The following is a 22,842-nucleotide window of genomic DNA, read 5'->3' on the forward strand; positions in this document are numbered from 1 at the left end:
GAAGTAGATTAGACAACTTCTTTGAAGAAGGGCTCAATATCTTCATATGCAATAGTTGCAAGCATTAAAATCATGGTATCAATATTGTTTTAAGTTAAAGGAGCCTTTTTCAAACAAAGAAATCATGAAAGAAGCAATACCACTGACGGTAACATTTCCCTTTTACATTTTTTGAAGTTAGAATATTTGCCAGAGAAATAATGCCTTTTGCCTCTATATTCATATTCTTAAAGTTGAGCCTTGCTTGGATTAGAAAATGAATCCAATTTGCAAGTTATTCTCAGTTCTACATCTGGTTGCTTGAGAGTCTGTGAATAAACAAATCTGGCTTTACTTAGAACAGTAAATAAACCTTTTATACTTTATGTTATTAAAACCTCAGTATGAAAGATAAACTAATCTTCAGAATCAGATATTGAAGTCATAATAAATAATTTTCCAGTAGCAATGTGATTATAATTAAAGTAGTAATAATATACTGTTAACAAGAAAAGATTGTTCCTTCATAGGAGACTCTATTTTATATTGAGCTGAAATTTTTATGTCATTACAAGGCAAATAATTCATAAGTGGCCCTGTGTTGTCCAGATGGCGTCCCATTTCAGCACATATCACTCGGGCCACTCCTAGAAAGTGAGGCTTTCAAGAGGTTCTAACCCATCCTTGTACTTTACTGATGATTTGCTCACAAATTATGTTTGAATGAGGAAACAGAAAGGCAAATAATTTATTATTCAGGTAAATAACATCAGAAATTCAAGTTGTAGAAAGCTATTTTACTTAAGTTATCCATTAGCCCAATAACATTAGTAAACCATGGCATGTCTACCTTGAAACATCATAAAATGACTAAAAGGTATTATGACAATATATGCAAGTGTTGGAACCAGCAGTTAGCATAATGGCTATGTCGCTGGACTCTCATGTAGCTAACTGCAGTTCAAGTCCCGGACCCAGTGGCTTAAACTCACGCCGGGCGCATGTGCGTGCGTGCCCCAGATCCCGAGAGGAGAATGGAGGAGAAGGGATGTTGGCACCCCCCTTGGTGGGTGATTTCTTGCTTTCTGTTTCTCTGTCTCTCTCTGCCTTTCTGGCAAAAACCTCATCAAAAAAAAGCAATATATGCAAGTGTTGAGTGACTTAAGTAATGTTTATTTTTTCCATTTAAGTAAAAACAGAAAGCAAAATACAAACTTCATATTAACAATGGCACACTGAGGGGGGGGGAGGTATCTATTTTTTCTTTTCATTATGTTTTAAATCTACTAGGCATGTGTTATTAATAGAATCAAAACCATCCATATACTATAAAAACTAAACATTTCATATTGGATAAATTCAAGTTGATGCCAGTTTTCAATCCATTCATTACATATTTCTTTTTAGAAATGTCCCCTTTTTTAACCTGGAGATTGCAATTTTTGTAGACTGAACTAGCTGGGTCACTCACTGTGTAATGGTTCCCACCTCAGGCACACATTGCAGCAGAAATTGAGTTTGTGCTCTGCTTAATAAGTCCCAAATTCAGCAGTTTGAAACTCACACTGGGTGCATGTGTGTGCTTGCCCAAAATCCCAGGAGGAGAATGGAGGAGAAAGGATTGTGTTATGGTCATCCCTTTTTGGAGGTGATTTCTCACTTTCCCTCTCACTGTCTCTGTCTCTGGTGAGTGCATATCTCTATGGGAAAAATACACCCAAAAATAAGTAAATAAACAAACAAAAAAAAATTGTGTAACTGCAAAGCTACTCAGAAAGGAGGCACATGTCAGGAGGAAAGTGATGCTTTTTTCTCATTTTCTTTAAGGAGTAATATGTACTAGCTGGGGGCTTAAGAATAAATGAATGTTCTTTGTGGAGTGGTATTTTTATTTCTGAGCAATTTATATAAAAACAATTTCTATTTATATAAAACAGTTTTCAGGGTCTGATGATTGAGTTAGCTAGATCCTAAATCCCACATGGTCAACTACAAAGTTCAAATCCTGGCCCGAGTGACTTGAAAAATGCCAGGTACTTGTGTATGCACACCCCAAATCCCAACAGGGTGGAGAAATAGAGGAAAAGAGATTGTTCATGCCCTGTTACTGAATGTTTTCTCTCTCACTCCCACTCTCTTCTTTTTTCTTTTCTTTTTTTTTTTCTTTCTCTCTGTCTCTCTTTCTGGTGAGCCCAGGTGTCCTCTGGCAAATTAAAATAATTTCTGTACTGCACAAGTTCATTTCTGGATTAGAATTTCTTATTCGGGAGTGGTAACAATTACAGATGAAGGAGGTGGATATCTATAGTTAATTTCATGTTATTTGGCCTCTGGATATGTGATTTATATATGACTAAAGGCATCAAATGGAGCAAAAATATATGTTTGGGTGTTTTTCCAACTACAGTTAAGACTAACCTGTGTATGTAAGTGCCAGAACAGAAGTCGAAGAGATAGTGGGAGCTCCAGAGTGAGGCTAGCAGGTGTGGAGGACAATCAGCAAAGATCCAAAATAAACGAGTTCACCTAATAGCAAACAAGTGCACAAAGCCTTGGAATGTAAGCTTTTGGTTTGTGTGTGTGTTTAAGTCACAATCCTCCTGCCCCAGACTCCCAGCTAGGACAGTAGGTACACCACCATACCCTGCTCTGATTTACAGAGGGTATTATTATGTTTCCCAGGCCAGCCTTAAGCTCACAATTCTCCTGCCTTTGTCTGCCTGAATCATTGGGATTATGGGCACACATCACCATGAACAGCCTGTGTGTTGGATCAAGAATCAAGCCTGGGTCTCCCATCTGGTCACAGCAGAGTACATCATTGCGATTGGGTCAGACATAGATTTTAATTAAATATTGTGTTTATTATAGAAATGATTATTTCAAAAATAGCTTTAAAAAGGAATAAATCTCTTTCTAAAGACAGCTTTAAAAAGGAATAAATCTCTTTTTAAAGACTATGCCATTTTCAGAAATACTTACTTATATTGGCTAGCTTAAGAGATGGAAAACAATATATTTGTTTGATAGCACATTTCAAAATATCTCCATTTTCAAGATATCTATAAACATTCAAAAAGAAGATTTTTTAAAAATCCACTAGATGAAGTCAACCTCAAGGGTGCAGAGGTAACACAATGTTCCACAATGCTGAGGTCACATGGGAAGTTTTCAGGTTCCCATCCAAGGTCTCCTTGTACACTCTCTGGTCTCACACACAGCCATAATCGTGGCTGGCAAAAGCTGAACCCCCAAATCCCAACAGGGTGGAGAAATAGAGGAAAAGAGATTGTTCATGCCCTGTTACTGAATGTTTTCTCTCTCACTCCCACTCTCTTCTTTTTTCTTTTCTTTTTTTTTTTCTTTCTCTCTGTCTCTCTTTCTGGTGAGCCCAGGTGTCCTCTGGCAAATTAAAATAATTTCTGTACTGCACAAGTTCATTTCTGGATTAGAATTTCTTATTCGGGAGTGGTAACAATTACAGATGAAGGAGGTGGATATCTATAGTTAATTTCATGTTATTTGGCCTCTGGATATGTGATTTATATATGACTAAAGGCATCAAATGGAGCAAAAATATATGTTTGGGTGTTTTTCCAACTACAGTTAAGACTAACCTGTGTATGTAAGTGCCAGAACAGAAGTCGAAGAGATAGTGGGAGCTCCAGAGTGAGGCTAGCAGGTGTGGAGGACAATCAGCAAAGATCCAAAATAAACGAGTTCACCTAATAGCAAACAAGTGCACAAAGCCTTGGAATGTAAGCTTTTGGTTTGTGTGTGTGTTTAAGTCACAATCCTCCTGCCCCAGACTCCCAGCTAGGACAGTAGGTACACCACCATACCCTGCTCTGATTTACAGAGGGTATTATTATGTTTCCCAGGCCAGCCTTAAGCTCACAATTCTCCTGCCTTTGTCTGCCTGAATCATTGGGATTATGGGCACACATCACCATGAACAGCCTGTGTGTTGGATCAAGAATCAAGCCTGGGTCTCCCATCTGGTCACAGCAGAGTACATCATTGCGATTGGGTCAGACATAGATTTTAATTAAATATTGTGTTTATTATAGAAATGATTATTTCAAAAATAGCTTTAAAAAGGAATAAATCTCTTTCTAAAGACAGCTTTAAAAAGGAATAAATCTCTTTTTAAAGACTATGCCATTTTCAGAAATACTTACTTATATTGGCTAGCTTAAGAGATGGAAAACAATATATTTGTTTGATAGCACATTTCAAAATATCTCCATTTTCAAGATATCTATAAACATTCAAAAAGAAGATTTTAAAAAAATCCACTAGATGAAGTCAACCTCAAGGGTGCAGAGGTAACACAATGTTCCACAATGCTGAGGTCACATGGGAAGGTTCCAGGTTCCCATCCGAGGTCTCCTTGTACACTCTCTGGTCTCACACACAGCCATAATCGTGGCTGGCAAAAGCTGAACATGATCAGGCTATAAAGACTTTACTGGGAGTGCCACTTTCTCTGTGTTTCTCCCATGGAAAAAACTAAACTTTAAAAAAATGATTAGATAGGATATAAAGTATGGAGAAGTTTTAAGAATGAATAAAGTCGGGGCCAGCAGTTATCGTAATGGCTATGTCTCTGGATTCCCATGTAGTCAACCGCGGTTTGAGTCCAAGACCCAGCGGCTTAAACTCACACAGGGCGAGTGTGTGTGTGCGTGCCCAAGATCCCAAGAGGAGAATGGAGGAGAAGGGATTGTGGTGTGGCCATCCCCCTGGGGGGTGATTTCTCACTTTCCGTCTCGCTTTCCGTCTCTCTGTCTTTCTGTCTCTTTCTGTCTGTCTGTTGAGCACACATGCCCTATAACAAAAACCTCTTCCAAAAAAAGATAAAAAGAATGAATAAAGTCACCAATTTTTTAGTTCCTATAACTATTTAGCCAAAGTTGACAAGATGTGTCTTCAGAATTCATATAATTCAGTTTTGAAATGTTTGCACTTATTTTTTAATACAAAAAAATAGAAATATCTCCAATAGTTGGTTATTTTTGCATATTTTCTGGAAGGAATTTGTTTTGCAATGTATAACATTGTAGAAATATAATGAAACTGGGACCAGCAGTTGGCGTAATGACTATGTCACTGGACGCCCATGTAGTCGACCGCAGTTTGAGTCCCAGACCCAATGGCTTAAATTCATTCTGGATGCGTATGCGTGCCCAAGATCCCGAGAGGAAAATGGAGGAGAAAGGACTGTGGCATGGCCATCCCCCCTGGAGGGGTGACTTCTTGCTTTCTGTCTCTCTGTCTTTCTGGCAAGCACATGTGCCCTATAGCAAAAACCTCTCCGAAAAAACAAACCAACACAAAAAAGAAGTATAATCAAACTATCAAGCATTGCCCTTATGTACAGGGGTGGATTTGTGAAAATTTTGTGTGTAAAGAAAATTATGTTAAAAATCTCAAACAACACATTTAATAGACACAAAAATTAAAAATTATCTGCTGATGATAACATATATGGTAATGTCTTTTACTTCATTAATATGCACTGTATTCATACAATATAAAGTGATTAAACGTAAATTTAAAACATGCATCAATTAAAAAAAAAACATACGTAAACTCTTACCATTATAATCTTCCTAAGTCATTTCTGCACTTATCATGAAATCCTTTCTTAATATTGTCAACCATAGTCTGATTGAAATTCTAAAGATGGCAAGCTGGTACCAACATGCCCATTTCCAAATTGTCTACTTTGTCCAGTTTCTTCTCGGAAGTTTCAGTTATTAGAGGCAGAATACAAAACTTTAGATGCCATCCAAGAGCGCATTGTACTCTGCTTACTAAGGCACCATCTTTAAATAGGAACAAATAAAAATTGATTAGAAAGTGTTTTACTTACCAGCTGGAATTCCATATCTCTCTTCAATGAATAACCTTTCACTGCCTGCAGACTATAACATTCTGGCATTCTATGATAATATTCAAAAGGAAATCGAGTTCATTTTTTCCTTTGGGTAAAACTTGCAGTTATGATATCAATTGACTTTAAAGTGTATAGAAAGTGGAAATATTGCAATAAGATTTAACAAGTTAATGGTAAATTAATGCACTTTCTCCTTTATTAGGCAAATTTGCAAAGCTGTGGAACATTTAGAATTCTCTCCTGGATAACACTTCGCATTTTATATGCAGATGAATCAACAGCTTTAGTGAACTTTTGCCTAACCTATGCTTTAATACACAGAATAAGCACTGAAATGTTTCCATTGCTAAACCAATCTGTGTGTAAGAAAAACGTCAATTCACTACTTCATATGGAGCACGATTTCTAGTTTTGCCACTCAAGGAGTTCTTGCTGGAAAAGATGATTACTGTCAAGGGCAAGCAAAAAAAATGCTCATTTTGATTTCAAATTGAAATGCTTAATGCATTCAATTAATTCTTCATATGAAAAGTGACTGTGTGATTCCTGAACAAACAAATGAGTATAGTTTTTCTGTCACAATTAATGGATAACACTTTCTTATCTTGAAATAGTTCTCATTCATCTGCATTAATTCTGATAGTGCCAAAGACAAGAAATATTTTCCAATTTTTACAAAATTGAGATCTGCCCAACAAAAGTTGTTATTATTACTTCAAAGTAATCCATTTTCATCTAAATTAATTTTTTTCTGGCTTCTACATTAAGATGCAGAATCATTATATATCTGAGGATTAATTTGAAATTATATTTCTGAGTTGTCATAAGGCACATAACTTTAACATTTTCCACAAATCTTCACTTAATTACTTAGACTTTAAAATTAACTTTTTTCTAAGTGTTGAAACAGCTTTTTTATTTTTTGGTAGAGGTTTTTGCTATAGGGCGCATGCGCTTTCCAGACAGGCAGAGAGAGACAGAGAGAGAGAAAGTGAGAAATCACCCCCCAGGGAGGATGGCCATGCCGCAATCCCTTCTCCTCTATTCTCCTCTCGGGATCTTGGGCACACACGCACACATGCCTGGCGTGAGTTTAAGCCACCGGGTCTGGGACTCGAACTGTGGTCGACTACGTGGGAGTCCAGCGACATAGCCATTATGCTAACTGCTGGTCCCAAAACAGCTTTTAAGATAAAAAAGAAACAATTTTTTTCTTAAAATAAAACCTTAAACAAAAAATAAAGGCAGAAAAGAAAAGCAAGAATCAACTCTTCAATGCAGTCTTCAATAAAAGTTCTAGTCAAGGCCTCAATCTCCCTTAAGGTCATTGAATGGCCTACTGCACATCTCCATTTTTTCCTTGATCTGTCTGGCTACATTTATGCCTTGTGTCACGTTTCTTCCACTCCTTTTCACGCAGCACTCCTTAGGTCCCAAGTGACTTTGTATTTATCACCTTTCCTTCTGATCTTTCTCCCATTCTTGCTGTATGGCCCTCCCATATTTGACAACCTTATCAAACCATATCACCGTATAATGAGAAAAGTGAGAAACGGGTAGAAAAAGCAGCAAATAGTTGTAAGTTCAGAAAACCAATGGAGAAAAATAGAATTTCCTGTTTTCAAAGCAAACCTTAAAAAAAAAAATAGAATCTTTTCCTAAAGGTCAATCTTACACACAAAGCTTGAAAAGTTTCAAGTGTATTTTATTTTATTATCAAATTTATAATATTGTTCATAATTTCTAGGTAATAAGGGTTATGTACCCTGCATACCTCTCTAAGATTGATTATTATTGGCTTGATTTTCCTCATCATTAAAAGTGAATAGAATTGAAACATTTACTTTTCTTTTTCTTTGATTCCTCCAAATTCAGGAAGAATTTATGAGTATTTTTATTTTTTATAACAATATTGTTATTTTCAGAAATTCAATGAGAATTTGTTCTTTTTAGAAAAGGATATAATTGGAATATAACATTGATTATATTTCCATGGCTTTATTAAAATGTCATATTTGAGAACATAACTTGTTATTTGTCGATTGTTTTCATATAATTTTACATGCAGGTCTGACTACTTTCCTATTTCTCTTTTTGACTTCCAAAATTTTTTCTAGTGTCCAAAAGTTAGTTTGAGGTCAAAAAAGTTTTATTTTTCATTTTGAAAATTTTGTCAGAATACTAAAGTGCCTTTTAACATTACTTAAAAAGGATCACAGGTCACTGTGGAAATAATTTATTTAACCAGAGTGATAATAAAAGACCACAAAAGACAAATACATAAAGTTACATAGTTGTAAGCAACAACTTAAGCTCTTTTAATATTAAGACGACTAACTCTTTTTTCGTTTCTTAAAACAATCACCTAAAAGGTAAAGAAAAAATCATTCACAATTTTATTTTATATTAAGAGCAGAATGAACAATGATGTAAGAAAATCTTTTACTCTTGTTAATATGCTCAACTTTTAGAAAAATTTAATAATTCCCTTCTATGTAGTCAACTTGATCACAGATAACATTCCTTTTATAAGATTTATTTTTCACAAACATTTCACGATCTTCCATCATTTTCTCTATGTTTTCCTTCTCTTGCATACTGGAACAGTGTGTCTGCCTACTTTAGCACAAAACCATTCTCTTTAAAAACTTCTCATATTCCATAACCCTCTTTACATAACATGCCTTACTTTTCTCACAGTTTTTTCCTTTGTGCTTCAACATTCTAGAAACTAACATCATTTCATAATTGTTAAAAATATATACTTTCAGACACTGGTAGGTGGAGTGATGGCTAAGATGTTGGACTCCCACATGGCCAACCATGGCTCAAATCTCAGACCTGGTGCTTGCTCTCTCTTTCTCTCTCTCCTTCTCTCATAAAATTAAATAATAATAATAACAAATAAAATTAAATAAGTAAATATCTGGTATCAGCACTTGGCATAATGGCTTTGTCGCTGAACTCTCATGTAGTCGACCACCATTAGAGTCCTGGACCCAGTGGTTTAGACTTATGCTGGGAGCCTGGGTGTCATGCCCAAGATCCCGAGAGGAGAACGGAGGAGAAGGGATTGCGGAGTGGCCATCACCCCTGGAGGGGGACTTCTCACTTTCTGTCTCTCTGTCTTTCTTGGTCTTTCTGGCAAGCGCATGCACCCTATAGAAAGAAAAAAAAAAAAAAAAAAAAAAAAAAACCCCCCCAAAAAAAATGAAAAAACGTTTCTTGTAACACAGTTTTTAAAAAATTTGCCAAAGTAGGGGCCAACCAGGTGGTGTGGTGGATAAGGACGCTGGATTCCCATATGGCCAGCCATGGTTCAAGTCCTGGACCTGGTGGCTTGCTTTCTCACTGTCCCTTTCTCTCTCTCTCTCTTAGAGAAAAAAAAATAATAACAATAACAAATGGAAATAAATAAATAAATAAATCTTTCAAAAAAAAATATTGCCAAAGGATGTATGCACTCACCTGAGAGAGAAGAGAAAGAAAGGGAAAGTAACAAAGCACGTCCCATGGGGCACAATCATGCTGTCATCCCTTCTCTGACATTTCGCCTCCCTTTCAAGATCTTGGGCATGGAAGCATACTTGGTGTGGGTGTTTTTCAAGCAACCGGTTGTTGCACTTGAACCCCATGGTTAGCCATGTAGGATCCAGCTCCCTGAACCACCAGGTTATGTGTTGGCCCCATAACACAATGGTTATATGTTTATTTACAGGTATAACAAATACAGTTAGTTTCTCTATGCCACCTGAAAGCAGTATGTAAACTTACTCTGTTAAGTTTAATAATTAATGTTTTAATATTTTAACTTATTTAGAAATGATTCAGATATCTCCTGACTAGTTACTTAATTTAACAAAACATGACATCAATATTTTAAATTATCAAAATGATTCTTGAAACCCTGACAAGTTTATTTATAGAAAATTATCCCATTTACATTTACCTAATTTATTCATTTATAACAAAATGTTTTAATTGCTTGTGGAACACAAAACTAGCCATCATCTTATATACTTTTTTATTCTTGAAAAAAGTCAAAAATAAGCTAAAACTGCATCTAGCAGTTTTGTGCTAACCAAGGCCTTTAAGATGCCAGAAGCAGGTACCCTCCTAGCCAGCTCCAAACATCCTGAGTCATGAACACGTAGTGCCCAGGAGAGCTACAAAGTCATGTCTATTTGGATCCTCAACTTGTGCACCAGAGTCAGGACCCAAGTATGAAGAGCAAACTGCTGTGAAGACGATGTTTGGAGGATATGACTCCTTCCAACATGGCCCAGAGGCAGAGCTGGACCGGGGACAACAGATGGGACCACACTGGGCCTGGCCCTAACCTACGGGCTGGCAGCCCAGACACCACATAAACACACATGTGCCCCTGGCCATATTGTGGCCACCTACCCTGACTCCAGGATCCATAGGCTCAAAACCAAAGACACAATCTCACAGCAAAATATATACAAGGTTTTGGGGGAAACGCAGTTTTAGCTAATTGGCAAATTGAAAATATCAGAGGCAAAGAGACTAAAACACTACAATTTCATAGTCAAACATTATTTTTTCTCTCTTTTTAACTTTCATGTCTGATATGCATCGAGCAATTATTTTTAGTTCCTATTATTAATACAGTTTATCACACCAATTAACTACAGCTCTTTCATGTATGTTGATAACATGATGAAAACAGAACACAGGTAGCACAGGAACATAAAGACATACACAGACAGCACAGGGACAAACAGACACAGAGAGAAGCAGATCTGATAGCTTTCATTCATATTTTTCATTTGCCAATTTTTAAAGTTTCCCACTACCACCCTTCAGACTATCAATCATTGGTTATTTGCTCCATTGTCATAAGCAATCATTACCAAGACAGCCCTAAATTTGTACTTTCAAGTGGCCAGATGAAATGTCAGTAACCTTATTTTGGAGACCAGTAGTTGATAGGTAATATTTCCAACTTTGCTTCATTCTTAATTGTATAATTGACTTCAGTGTAGAGCCAATAAACATGGCAAATAAAACGTGTACTCACTGGAGAAAGAGAGAAAGAGAGAAAGGGAGAAAGGGAGCTCCTAACCCCAGCATGGGATGGCCATGGTGCAACCCCTCCTCCTCCATTCTCCTGGGATCTTGGACATGCACATATATGTATATGTGCCCGCTGTGATTTTCAAACCATCAGGTCTGGTACTCAAACCACAGTTGGCCATGTAGGAATCCAGAGATGTAACTACTATGCCCTCTGCTGGCCCATATGACTGTTCTACCTGCCTAGCTTTCATAAATAATCTATCAAGCTTTTTGTCTTTTTAGTGGCCTAATAACTAGGTAAAAAGACTGACAGATTTAATTTTCTTATTAATTGGTTCCTAAGATTTTCATTCACTCTTTCATAAAAAGTCTTTGAAAATAGGGAATAAAATATTTTTGAAAAGTTTTAGAAGCTTCTGAACATCAATAGGCATCCCTGGGTGAGTCTGTTCTATGTACTCTCATTTTATACATTTTCACCTTTTCACGATTCAGAGATCTCCAAAAATCAGACAAAAGAGAGACTTAAACCAATACTATCTATGGGGTGGAAAAAATTAATCTTAAAGTTCAATGTAAAATAGAATGTTTCATATAGTAGCCATCTTTTTTTTCTTTTTTTGGTTTTTGCTGGCCCCTAGCCATCATCATTTTAAATGACATTTGATAAAACTTTGCCATTCTTTAGGTATCTGCAGTTTCCAGGGAGCTATACATGTAAAAAGCAGGCAAACCAAAAAAGCTACTTATGCAGTTCTTTAGAAATTGAGGCTCTCAGGCCAGCAGATGGCTTGGCGGCTTAGGCACTGGATCCCTCATGGCCAGCTCCATGGTCTGAGTCCCAGACATGGCAGCCTGAGAAGCACACGGTGTGTGTGTGTGTGTGTGTGTGTGTGTGTGCATGCCCAAAATCCTAAAAGGGGAATGGATGAGAAGGTGCAACCATCCTTGTGGAAGGGGTGATTTCTCACTTTCCTTTCTCTCTCTCTCTCTCCCTGTCTCTTTCCGATAAACACATTTGCCCTGTGACAAAAAAGAAGAAAGAAAAAAGACAGACATGAAAGATGTCATTTTTACATCGATTTTTTGGTGGTCTCCCTTATGTAAATACACAAGAAAAAATAAATAGAATAGAAGCCACATACCCACAAATTTATGTCACCACAGTAATAATAATCACTTATTGCCCCTGTAGTTTTTGCCAGTGACTTATCAACCACCACTGCAAACCTAGTCAAGTGTCTCCTCACAACGCCTACCCTAAAGTACCCTAAAGTACAAAGTCAGGCACGTTTTCAAAACCCAAACTAATCCTGAAACTCTCCAAAGCCAAATTCACTCTCATTGCTCAAACTAACCCTAAATTTGAAAGCCAAAAATTAAACGGGGACTTAATGCAAAGAAGCTGAATCTCTCCTAGAGGAACTTACATCACAGCACAACAGAAGGAAGGCAGGGAGCTACAAAGGTATCAGCAGCGCCTCGTTTTCCTCCATTTCTCAAGGGGTCAGCATTGTCCTTCAGCTCCTGCCATGACCACCAGAACTGTCAAAAGACAAGATTATAATAGTTAAAGATATTTTTTTCTTTTGCTTTCTTTTTCTTTTTCTTTTCTTTTCTTTTTCTTTTTTTTTATTTTTTTATTTTTTTTTTTTTTGTCTTTGTAGAGAGAGATTTTTGCTACAGGGTGAGTGCATTCACTGGAAAACAGAGAAGAAACAGACATAAAACAGAAATCACCCCTCAGGGGAGTCCAGCTACGTAACCACCATGCCATCTGCTGGTCTCACTGTTAAAGATCTTAACTGACTTTATTTGTCGTTCTAGATTGGGCAACACTATTTCTTTCTTGCTTTCTTTCTTTCTCTCTTTCTTTCTTCTTTCTTTCTTTCTTTCTTTCTTTCTTTCTTTCTTTCTTCTTTCTTTCTTTCTTTCTTTTCTTCCTTCCTTCCTTTCCTTTTATCTTTTATTCATCTTTTTTAAAATGTATTTATATTCATTCATTATACATCATTACAGCATACAAAATGAGATTTCCCATTCAGAATACACTGTATATTGGCTCAATCAAGCACATCAAGATATGTGTTATTATCAACAAATAATTTTCCATTTCTTGTTTCCTGTATGTTTTGCTTTTTTTTTGCCATCCTTGATTCCCTATCTCTCACTGTCTGCCCTGTCCCACCCTTCTCCCACACTGTCTCTGGTATCCATGTTTGCTTTCTATGACTTTTCCCCCCATTTTATTTATTCACAAATGAACTTAATTAATCTAAGTATTTCCAATAGCAAGCACAGCAGATATATACATATCCATAAACACAAGTCTGACTTTAGACATAAACCATGGTGAGTAGAATGAACATACTACAAAGTAGCACCTAGCTGGGGCTATATAGCATACTGCAGTCACCAAATATGCATTTTTTCCTAAATTTCAACAAGAACAGTTTTTGTGTTGTTTTTCACTTATTTCTATAAAATAGAATAAATTTTACTGCAGTACATTGTGAAGTACAAAAGCACTATTCTTCCAGCTGTTGTTGTTTCAAAAGAGTTTTGGCCCTTTTAGGTCCCTTGAATTTTCATATGAATTTTAGAATCAACTTATCATTTCTTGCAAATAAGACAGCTATGATTTGGGTAAGAATTACATTGACTTCATAGATCAACTTAGGAATTTTGTCATTTTAACAACACTAAATCTTCTGATCTGTAAACATATTTTACCACTTATTTAGGTCTTTATTTTCTTTCAATTATGCTATATAGATTTCAAAGTACATTTAACACTTCTTTCGTTAAGTGTTTGTGTGTCTCTTCTTTTTGATGACATCGTAAGTACAATTGTTTTCTTAATTCTATTTTTAGAACTTTATTGCAAGTTATAGCAATATTTTTGTATAGTTTTTCTTTATCCTGTAAACTTCCTGAACTCTTATTAGTTTTTATAGTTTTTTTTTTTGTTTTTTTTTTTTTTGGAGAGATTTTTACTGTAGGGTGCGTGCGCTCGCCAGACAGACAGAGAGAGACTTAGAGACACAAAGTGAGAAATCACCCCCCAGGTGGGATGGTCACGCCACAATCCCTTCTCCTCCATTCTCCTCTCGGGATCTTGGGCATGCACGCACACGCGCCCGGCGTGAGTTTTAAGCCACTGGGTCCGGGACACGAACCGCGGTCGACTACGTGGGAGTCCAGCGACATAGCCATTACGCTAACTGCTGGTTCCCAGTTTTTATGGTTTTTTAGTGGAATTTTAGTGCTTTCTATACAAAAGATCATGTCATCTGCAAATAGAGAGTTTTACTTCCTCTTTCCCAATTAGGTTGCCTTTCATTTTCCCTTTTTACTTTCTAATTGTCTTACCTAGAATTTCCACTAAAATGTTAAATAGAAGTGGTGAAGTGGGCATATTTGTCTTACTCCGGATCTTCAAAGGAAAATACTCACTCTCTCACAATTAAGTATAGCTGTGGGATTAGCTGTGGGAGTTTGTAGATGCTTTTTTGCAAGGTTCGGAAGTTCATCAATTCTTAATAAAGGTAAAACATAGGGAACAGCAAAATGGCATAATGATTATATTGCTGGACTTCTCAAGTAGTTAACTTCAGTTCAAGTCCTGGATTCGGCAGCTTAAAACCCACGCAGGGTGTGAGTTTGTGCGTGCCCAAAATCCCAGGAGAAGAATGGAGAAGAAAGGGAATTGTGGTGTGGCCATACCTCCTGAGGGATGACTTCTCACTTCTGTTTCTCCAGTGAGTGCATCCATCCTATAGCAAAAATCTCTCTCTTAAAAAAAAAAAAAAAAAAAAAAAAAAGTAGAAGAAGAAGAACCAGCAGTTAACATACTGGCTATGTTGCTAAACTCCCGTGTAGCCAGCCGCAGTTCGAGTCCCAGACCCGGTGGCTTAAACTCACGTCTGCCCAGGTTCCCGAGAAGAGAATGGAGGAAAAGGGATTGTGGTGTGGCCATCCTCCTGAGGGGATGATTTCTTACTTTCTGTCTCCCTGTCTCTCTGTGTCTTTCTGGCGAGCGCACGCGCCCTATAGCAAAAACCTCTCCAAAAAAAAAAAGAAAGAAAGAAAAGAAGGAAAGAAAACATGAAATATATGATGAGGGAAAAGCATCCAGTCAGTAGTTCTCCAGTTCAAATGACAGAATAAGGAAATCAAAAATTAAAACCTAATACAATTGAGAGTTTAAACACATACCAAGTGAAATTTCACACTAAATGTGTTTGAACCCTTGCTTTACAGATAAATAAGTCAAATCTCAGAGATTTTGTGTAACTTCATCAAAATCAGAACCACTGTAGCAATGCCAAGATTTGACACAAAGGGATGTGGGGTCCAAGTAAACACAGGCTAGTATGAAATAGCCACGTTGGGCTTGGCTAAAAATCCTTTTGGTGGAAAAAAAAAAAATGCTTTGTCTCCTATTGAACCAGATAACTTAAAAAGAGTTTTCTCCGTTGCCCTTGTTATCTCAGGGGCTTGAAATTTTTTCACTAAATCACAATTTCTTTGGGACACAGTTTTAAGTTTTACTGCAATTATAGTATAAATATACATTTTTTTTTTACTATAAAAACATACAACTTTTATTTGTCAAGAATATCTGGGTTGAGGGGTCCTGGTGGGATAGTGCCCCAATGCCAAGTTGAAGTATTGTATTTTGCAGAAAGTGCTTATATAGCTGGAGTTCATTCAGAGACCATTTCTGCATCACAAGAAATAAAATCATTGCAGCTTTGTAAAGAGAAAGTTTTGGGACCAGCAGCTGGCATAATGGCTATGTTGCTGTACACCCATGTAGTCGCCTGCCATTTGAGTCCCGGACCTACTGGCTTAAATTCACACTGGGCACGTGTGCATACATGCCCAAGATCCTGAGAGGAAAAGGGATTGCGGCGTGGCCATCGTCCCGGGGGTGGTTTCTCGCTTTCTGTGTCTCTATCTCTCTCTGGCTGGCTGGCGAATGCACGTGTCCTATAGCAAAATCCTCTGAAAAAAGAGAGAACGTCTACATCCTGGATTGGCTGATGTTAGAAACCAGGTGACATTCATCGTTCTTCAAGAGTAGATCAAACTTGGAGATCAGCTCCTCTTGTTCAACCAAGAGACAGAATTGCCATCACTGCCCCCATTAGTGGAGGGTAGTACTTTCAGTCATTTAGGAAAGAGATGAATGAAGTTGAAGGGAAATCTAAGATATAATAAAATGTACTGACCAGAAACTTTCAGTAGATGAAGTCTCACAGTTGGTGGTTTCTCTACTCTGTGGTGCAATATCCCTCTTTGTAGGAACTACAAGAAATAACTTTGAAGGGAAAAAAGTCATTAGCTTGGAATATGAAGCATATCTACCGTTGGCAAAAAATGAAGTCAGAAAAATCTGTAGTGACATTAGGCAGAAGTGACCAGTCAGACACATAGCGGTATTCCATAGACTCAGCTTGGTTCCAGGGTCAGAAGCAAGCATCAGCATTGCTGTGTCCTCAGCCCACAGGGCTGCATCCCTTAGATATACATTTTTTTAAAATCTGCTGCTTTTACTCCTTCTGCTTCAGATATGCAATGATATTCAGTCATGGGTTAAATGAGAAAAAAAAATGGTTCCCACCAAAAAAGTTTGCTTTCAATATGTTAAGTTTTATCTTTTCTAGTTAGATGCTAGTGTTAATTTTAGAAGACCTGGTAATTTCTGGAAGTTGTTAAGACACACACACACATGCATCTCATTATTTGACAATGGTCCTGTATTCAGACAAAATTGTTTCAGAGAGAAGACAATGCTAAGAATCATTTGGAGGTTAAAAAATGAGCTTTTTACCATTAAAAGACTATTTTAAATCAATGTATTTATATCCATGCTATTGTGTATATCTATAAAAAGTCTTAGAGTGTAATTGAGGCCAGGGCAGTTAATTCAAGAGGTCATCTGTCTATAGAACAAATGGAATTTTTTTAGAACTATAATTGTGGAAGTAAAATATTTAAAATTCTGCACTATCCAAAGGTGAAAAATATTATCCTAAGGAAAAGTTGCTTATGAAACTAAGGAAAAGCACTCTGAGTGTGCTCCTTCTTAGCTGCAAGCTCACTAGATTGCATTGATAAAAGTCACATGGAGCTTTCAATCTAGCTTGCTCAGCCTGTATTTGGTCGAAGGACCCTTGCCAGTTTTCAGAACAGAACTTTGATCTGTTGAGGTTCCCTTACTACTATTTTTTAAATATATATTATATTTTGCTATGACCAGTTATCACTGCAATAAATGAGAGTTAGGCAACCCAATAACTGATAGACTCAAAGGATATCACAAAATTTATCCCTTTACACTCTCAGTTCTATTGAAAAAGCTGCAAAACATTCTGATTCACCTAAAGCATGTGCTTCAGGAAACAATAAACTTTGATTTATGTTCTTGAAATTACATTTCATTATTATGTCTTAAATCAAGTATTGAATTTCTTTCTTATATTTGCCCTGCATTGAACATTCATTATATTCTCATGGGAGCTACCTCCATAGTCTTTTATGGTGATTTGAAGCGATGGTAGCAAAAGCCTCACATGAATTGACTTTGTTCAACCAATATTAAAGATATATTCAAGAATTAGTCGGCATCCAGTTGACTCATACCTAGAAATTGTGAACTTTTCTCTGTTCCTTGACTTTCAGAAATGAGTGCTATGGAACAACTTTTCAAAAAAATAAAAACCAGGGAACCAGCAGTTAGTGTAATGGCTATGTCGCTGGACTCCCATGTAGTTGACCACGGTTCGCGTCCCGGACCCAGTGGCTTAAAACTCATGCCGGGCGCTTGTGCATGCATGCCCAAGATCCCAATAGGAGAATGGAGGAGAAAGGATTGCGGCATGATCATCCCCCCTGGGGGTGATTTCTTGCTTTCTGTCTCTATGTCTCTGTCTGTCTGGAGAGTGCACGCACCCTATAGCGAAAACCTCTCAAAAAAATTTAAAAAAAATAAAAACCATAAATTATAATTACAGATAGAGTAGCACAAGGTATCATATGAGACAGACATAATCCCAAGTACTGGGAACTTTCTCTAAAGTATGAGGGAATTGCATTACTAATCGCAATTTCCCAAGGGGAATGAACCTCATCTCACATGGTTACAAGACCTTTGACTCATATGGCATCTGCAATAGAGAGAATGAAAAATAAGTGTCTGCCAAATTAGCAGAAGTAGCTCAGGGCTACTTTTTTCTTTGTTTTGCTAGTGATCCCCTTTGTTTAAAAATGACATTTACTGTACCACAATGGAGTTAGAGAGTGGTAGCTGGACTTCTCCTCAAAGAGTTACGCTAAACAAAATGTTATTTTCATTCCCATATAAAAACTTGCTCTGAAAAAGCAATAACCAGAAAATGGAGAAATCAAAGATGAAAACATGTAGGAGAATGTGTTATTTCAGCAATTTGTATGTTACAATTTTATCTATCTAGCACTACAGATTTTTTTCTTTTTTTTTTGGAGAGATTTTTGCTTTAGGGCACGTGCGCTTGCCATACAGACAGAGAGAGACAGAGAGACAGAAAGTGAGAAATCACCCCACAGGGGGAATGGCTACGCTGCAATCCCTTCTCCTCCATTCTCCTCTCGGGATCTTGGGCACACACGCACACGCGCCCAGCATGAGTTTTAAGCCACTGGGTCCAGGACATGAACTGTGGTCGACTACGTGGGAATCCAGCGACATAGCTATTATGCTAACTGCTGGTTCCTAGCACTACAGATTTCTTACCTGAAGAAAAAGATAATTGAAGAAAGTTTGATACAATGTTGATTTTTGCATACTGACTACTAAAAAATCCAGCACAATAACAAATGTCACAACAGAAGTGAATCTCTAAATTGGCATTTATCTAAGAACCAACTACATATCTTTGAAATAGACTAATTTTGTAGAAAAAAAGTCTCTTTAATAAATGGTGTTGGGGCAACTAAAGATCCGCATGCAGAAGAATGAAGTTAATTTTGTCATGCCATATACAAAAATGAATTCAAATAAATAAATTGTAAAATATGAAACTGTTAAAGTACTAGAAGAAAATGTAAGAAAAAAGCTTCATGATGTTCATTGTGGCAAAGATTTTTTAGATATGACTCAAAAAACACAGGCAACCAAAAAAAAAAATAGACAAAGGATATTACATCAAACTATAAAACTTCTGCACAACCAAGAAACCAACAGAGTGAGAAACAACATCCAAAATAGGACAGGTTTGTAAATCAAACTTCTGCTATAAGGCTAATTAAAAAAATAAAAGGGCATCAGACAATTCCATAGCAAAAAAATAAGTAACCTGATTTAATATGGGAAAAGAACATGAAACATATCCTTAAAAACAAAATATAGAAAGCCAGCAGGTATACAAAAAGGTGCTCATTATTACTAATCATCAGGAAAATGCAAATTAAAACCTGCACAGCTGTAAGAACAGCTTTTATCAAAAAAGGCAAACAATAACAAGTGCTGAAAGGATTTGAAGAAAAGAGAACCCTTGCACACTGTTGGTAAGAATGAAAATTAGTGTAGCCATTATGAAAACCAGTATGGAGCTTCCACACAAATTAAAACTGGAGCTACCATATGATCCCGCTTCTGAATATACATCCAAAGGAACAGAAGCAAGTATGGCAAAGAATTACCATGACTCCTGTGTTCAATGCAGCATTATTCACAATAGCCAAGATACGGAAGCAACCTAAGTGTCCATAAATAGATGAACAGATAAAGAGAATGTGTTATGCATAAACAATGGATTACAATCTAGCTTTTAATAAAAAGAAAATTCTGTCATTTGCAACAAGATAAATGAACTTGGAGTATACTATCGTTAGGGAGATAAGCCAGGCATAGGAAAATGAATATGATTATCTCATATGCTGAATCTAAAAAAATCAAACTCAAAGAAACAGAGAAAAATGGTGTTTACTAGGGGCTGGGGGAAATGGGAAAATAAGAATAAAATATTGACTTTAGAGTGCAAAGTTTACTATTTCTTTCTTTCTCTTTTTTATCTGTTTTCTCTCTTTGTTAAGATTTTATGCCATGGGGCATATGCACTCACTAGAAAGAGACACAGAGTGAGGGAAAGTGAGAGGGAGGGATGGTTACATCACTGGACTACCACATGGCTGACCACAGTTCAAGTCCTAGACCCAGCAGCTTAAAACTCTGGGCAGAGTCCCAAAATATTCATACAAGAAGCCCTTTTAAAGCTGTGATATGCCCTGGTCTGTTCAGGGAAACTATGCTCAAAACTCCATATTCAAGACTCCAGAAATATTCAGACAAAAAGTCATTTTAAAGCTGAGGTGTCTCCTGTCCTGTTCAGGGAAGCTATGTTCTAAACTCCATCTTCTGTATTTCTGAAATATTCAGACAAGTGGAGGAGAGATTTTGTCACAGAATGACCAGAAACCACCGCAGAGGCACAAGAAACATTAGAAAACAGAAAATATCTCCCCCTTAAGGGAAAAGAACAATCCTCATCATCCACAGGCAGTATAATAGAGCTCTTGGAAATGTCTGACAGAGATTTTAGAATATTCATAGTGACAAAACTAAACGAGACGCAAGAACTGAGAGATAACGAATTCCAGAAGATGCAGGAGAAAAAAGACAACGAATTCCAGGAGGTGTGGAAGCTATTCCATGACCTGAAGGAGGAAATACACACCATAAAAAAAAAAAAATCAAATGGAACTATTGGAGATGAAGGCTGCCATTCTAGAAATCAAAACCTCCCCCGAAAGTATTAAAAGCAGATTAGTCCATGCAGAAAAATAGAATCTAGGATGTTGAAAGCAAAACCTCTCATCTAGAAAAAACAGCCCAAAAAAACTGAGAAGATAACCCCCCAAAATGAGAACACTATACGAGAAATACTAGACAGCATCAAGCGCCCAAACATCCAGATAATCGGTATCCCAGAAGGTGAGGAAACTAATAAGGCCATTGATAATCTATTCCATGAAATCTTGAAAGAAAACTTTCCAAATCTAGAGAGGCATTCAAATATCCAGACTCAAAAAATACAAAGGACCCCTAATAGAATCAACCCAAGAAGATCTTTTCCAAGGCATATCATAGCCAGACTGGCCAAATCTACAGATAAAGACAAGATACTAAAATTGGCAAGAGAGAAACGTCAGGTTTCTTATAAATGTTATCCAATCAGGCTAACCTCAGATCTCTCATCAGAAACAATGTGAGCAAGGAAAGAATGGGAAAATATATTCAAAGTGTTAGGTGAAACAGTTTCAACCAAGAATACTATTCCCAGCAAGATTAACTTTCATATGAAAAGAAAGGATAAAAACATACTCAGATAAACAAGACCTGAAAGAATTTGCCAAGAGCAGACCCACCCTTCCAGAAGTTCTGAAAGGAGTGCTCTACCAGGAAAACTAAAGACACGTACAGAAATCAGAGAATAAAATGCAACCAACAAAACGACCAATTTAATGTTATGGACAAGAAATATCAATAATAATGTTGAATCTTAAATTCCAGGATTTAAATGGAAAAAATTGGACCACAGTAACACTGCATATTCAACAGAAGAGAGTTTGAACATAAGACTGAACTGGCAAAATAGAATTTTATGACTTTTTGAGTGAAACATTACTGATTTCTTTTTTTACTAACTAGGCTTCATTTTCCCAATTTAAGCATTTTACTTTCTTTTGAGTTGTTGATAGGTTCAGCAATTTGTTAAAATATTTTTCTTGTTTGTTTCTTTAAATAGAAACATAAACTTTTCTTCTTTCCTGACCCCTCTATAATTGGAAAATATTTGGGTGTATTCTTATTTTGTGGCAGAAGGGTTATTTGCTTGTTACAAAGAATCAGAAATTGGAAATACTCATTATTGGACAGGGCTTTGACTGGAATGTGATATCTGAAGATTAATCAGGAAACTATAGAACTAAGGTGGATCTCAAGCAAGCCAACAGCAGCTCTCAGAAAGACGGCCTGGCACCATAAATAGTTCTGCCTGGCAGAGAGGATTAGAGAAGATATATGAAAGAATTTATGACAAAATAACCTGGACTTTTCCAGCCCAGCATTGTAATCAGTAGAGATCGCAAAAGAGCAACCACGCCAGAGGATTATCTTGAGAAAGACTTTGAAGGGAAAAAAAGGGACTGACTGATCTTTGCTAGCAGGTGGTATATCACAGAATATTTGGTAGGCAGGTAGGCAGGGCTGAATTGAGAAGGTTTATGTGTAACTTATGTGCTGGGCATTTGCTTTTCAACAATTTGAGTAGCTGACATGTAAATATTTTCTCAAAAAATATTTAAAACCATACTGTCTCTGTTGTTATAGAATCACAAAAAAATTATAAGAACTATGGAGTATGAGCTAAAATTTTTTGATATATAAAGTAAATATTTGTGGAAAAATGTAAAAATAAACGAATTTAAAAGAAGAAAGAAAGAAAGGAGCCTCACCCTGGGCTCATGTGCCTGCGTACACAAAATCCTGAGAAGAGAATGGAGGAAGGATTACAGTATGGCCATCTCCCCTGGGGGTTGACTTCTCGCTTTCTGTCTTTGTCTCTCCAGCCAGCACATGCACCCTATAGCAAAAATCTCTCTCTAAATAAAAAAATAAAATAAAATAAAAATGTAAAAAAAACAAAGAAACTATTCTAGTCACTCCATATTTCATGGTCTTAGATAGTAATTTGACAAATCTATTCCATGACCATCTATCTCAAAATACAAAAGTAATAAATTCTCCTTAAACCAAAATCATGTAGTAGCATTTTAAAGGAGTACACACACACACACACACACACACACACACACACATCTTTTTTTTTTTTTTGTGAGTGTTTGAAGGAAAAACAGAAATCGTCCTTTTT

General features: G+C 36.7%; 2 pseudogenes; both read left to right on the forward strand.

The window, feature by feature from the left end:
* The first annotated feature begins 10,561 nt into the window (after positions 1 to 10,561).
* Positions 10,562 to 16,090, forward strand: LOC102494545 (molybdopterin synthase sulfur carrier subunit pseudogene; annotated as a pseudogene).
* A 56-nt stretch (positions 16,091 to 16,146) lies between these two features.
* On the forward strand, positions 16,147 to 16,470 carry LOC106735869 (molybdopterin synthase catalytic subunit-like; annotated as a pseudogene).
* Positions 16,471 to 22,842: the final 6,372 nt, after the last annotated feature.

Source organism: Tupaia chinensis, unplaced genomic scaffold (assembly GCF_000334495.1).
Source record: "Tupaia chinensis unplaced genomic scaffold, TupChi_1.0 Scaffold000557_1, whole genome shotgun sequence".
Lineage (NCBI taxonomy): Eukaryota > Metazoa > Chordata > Mammalia > Scandentia > Tupaiidae > Tupaia > Tupaia belangeri.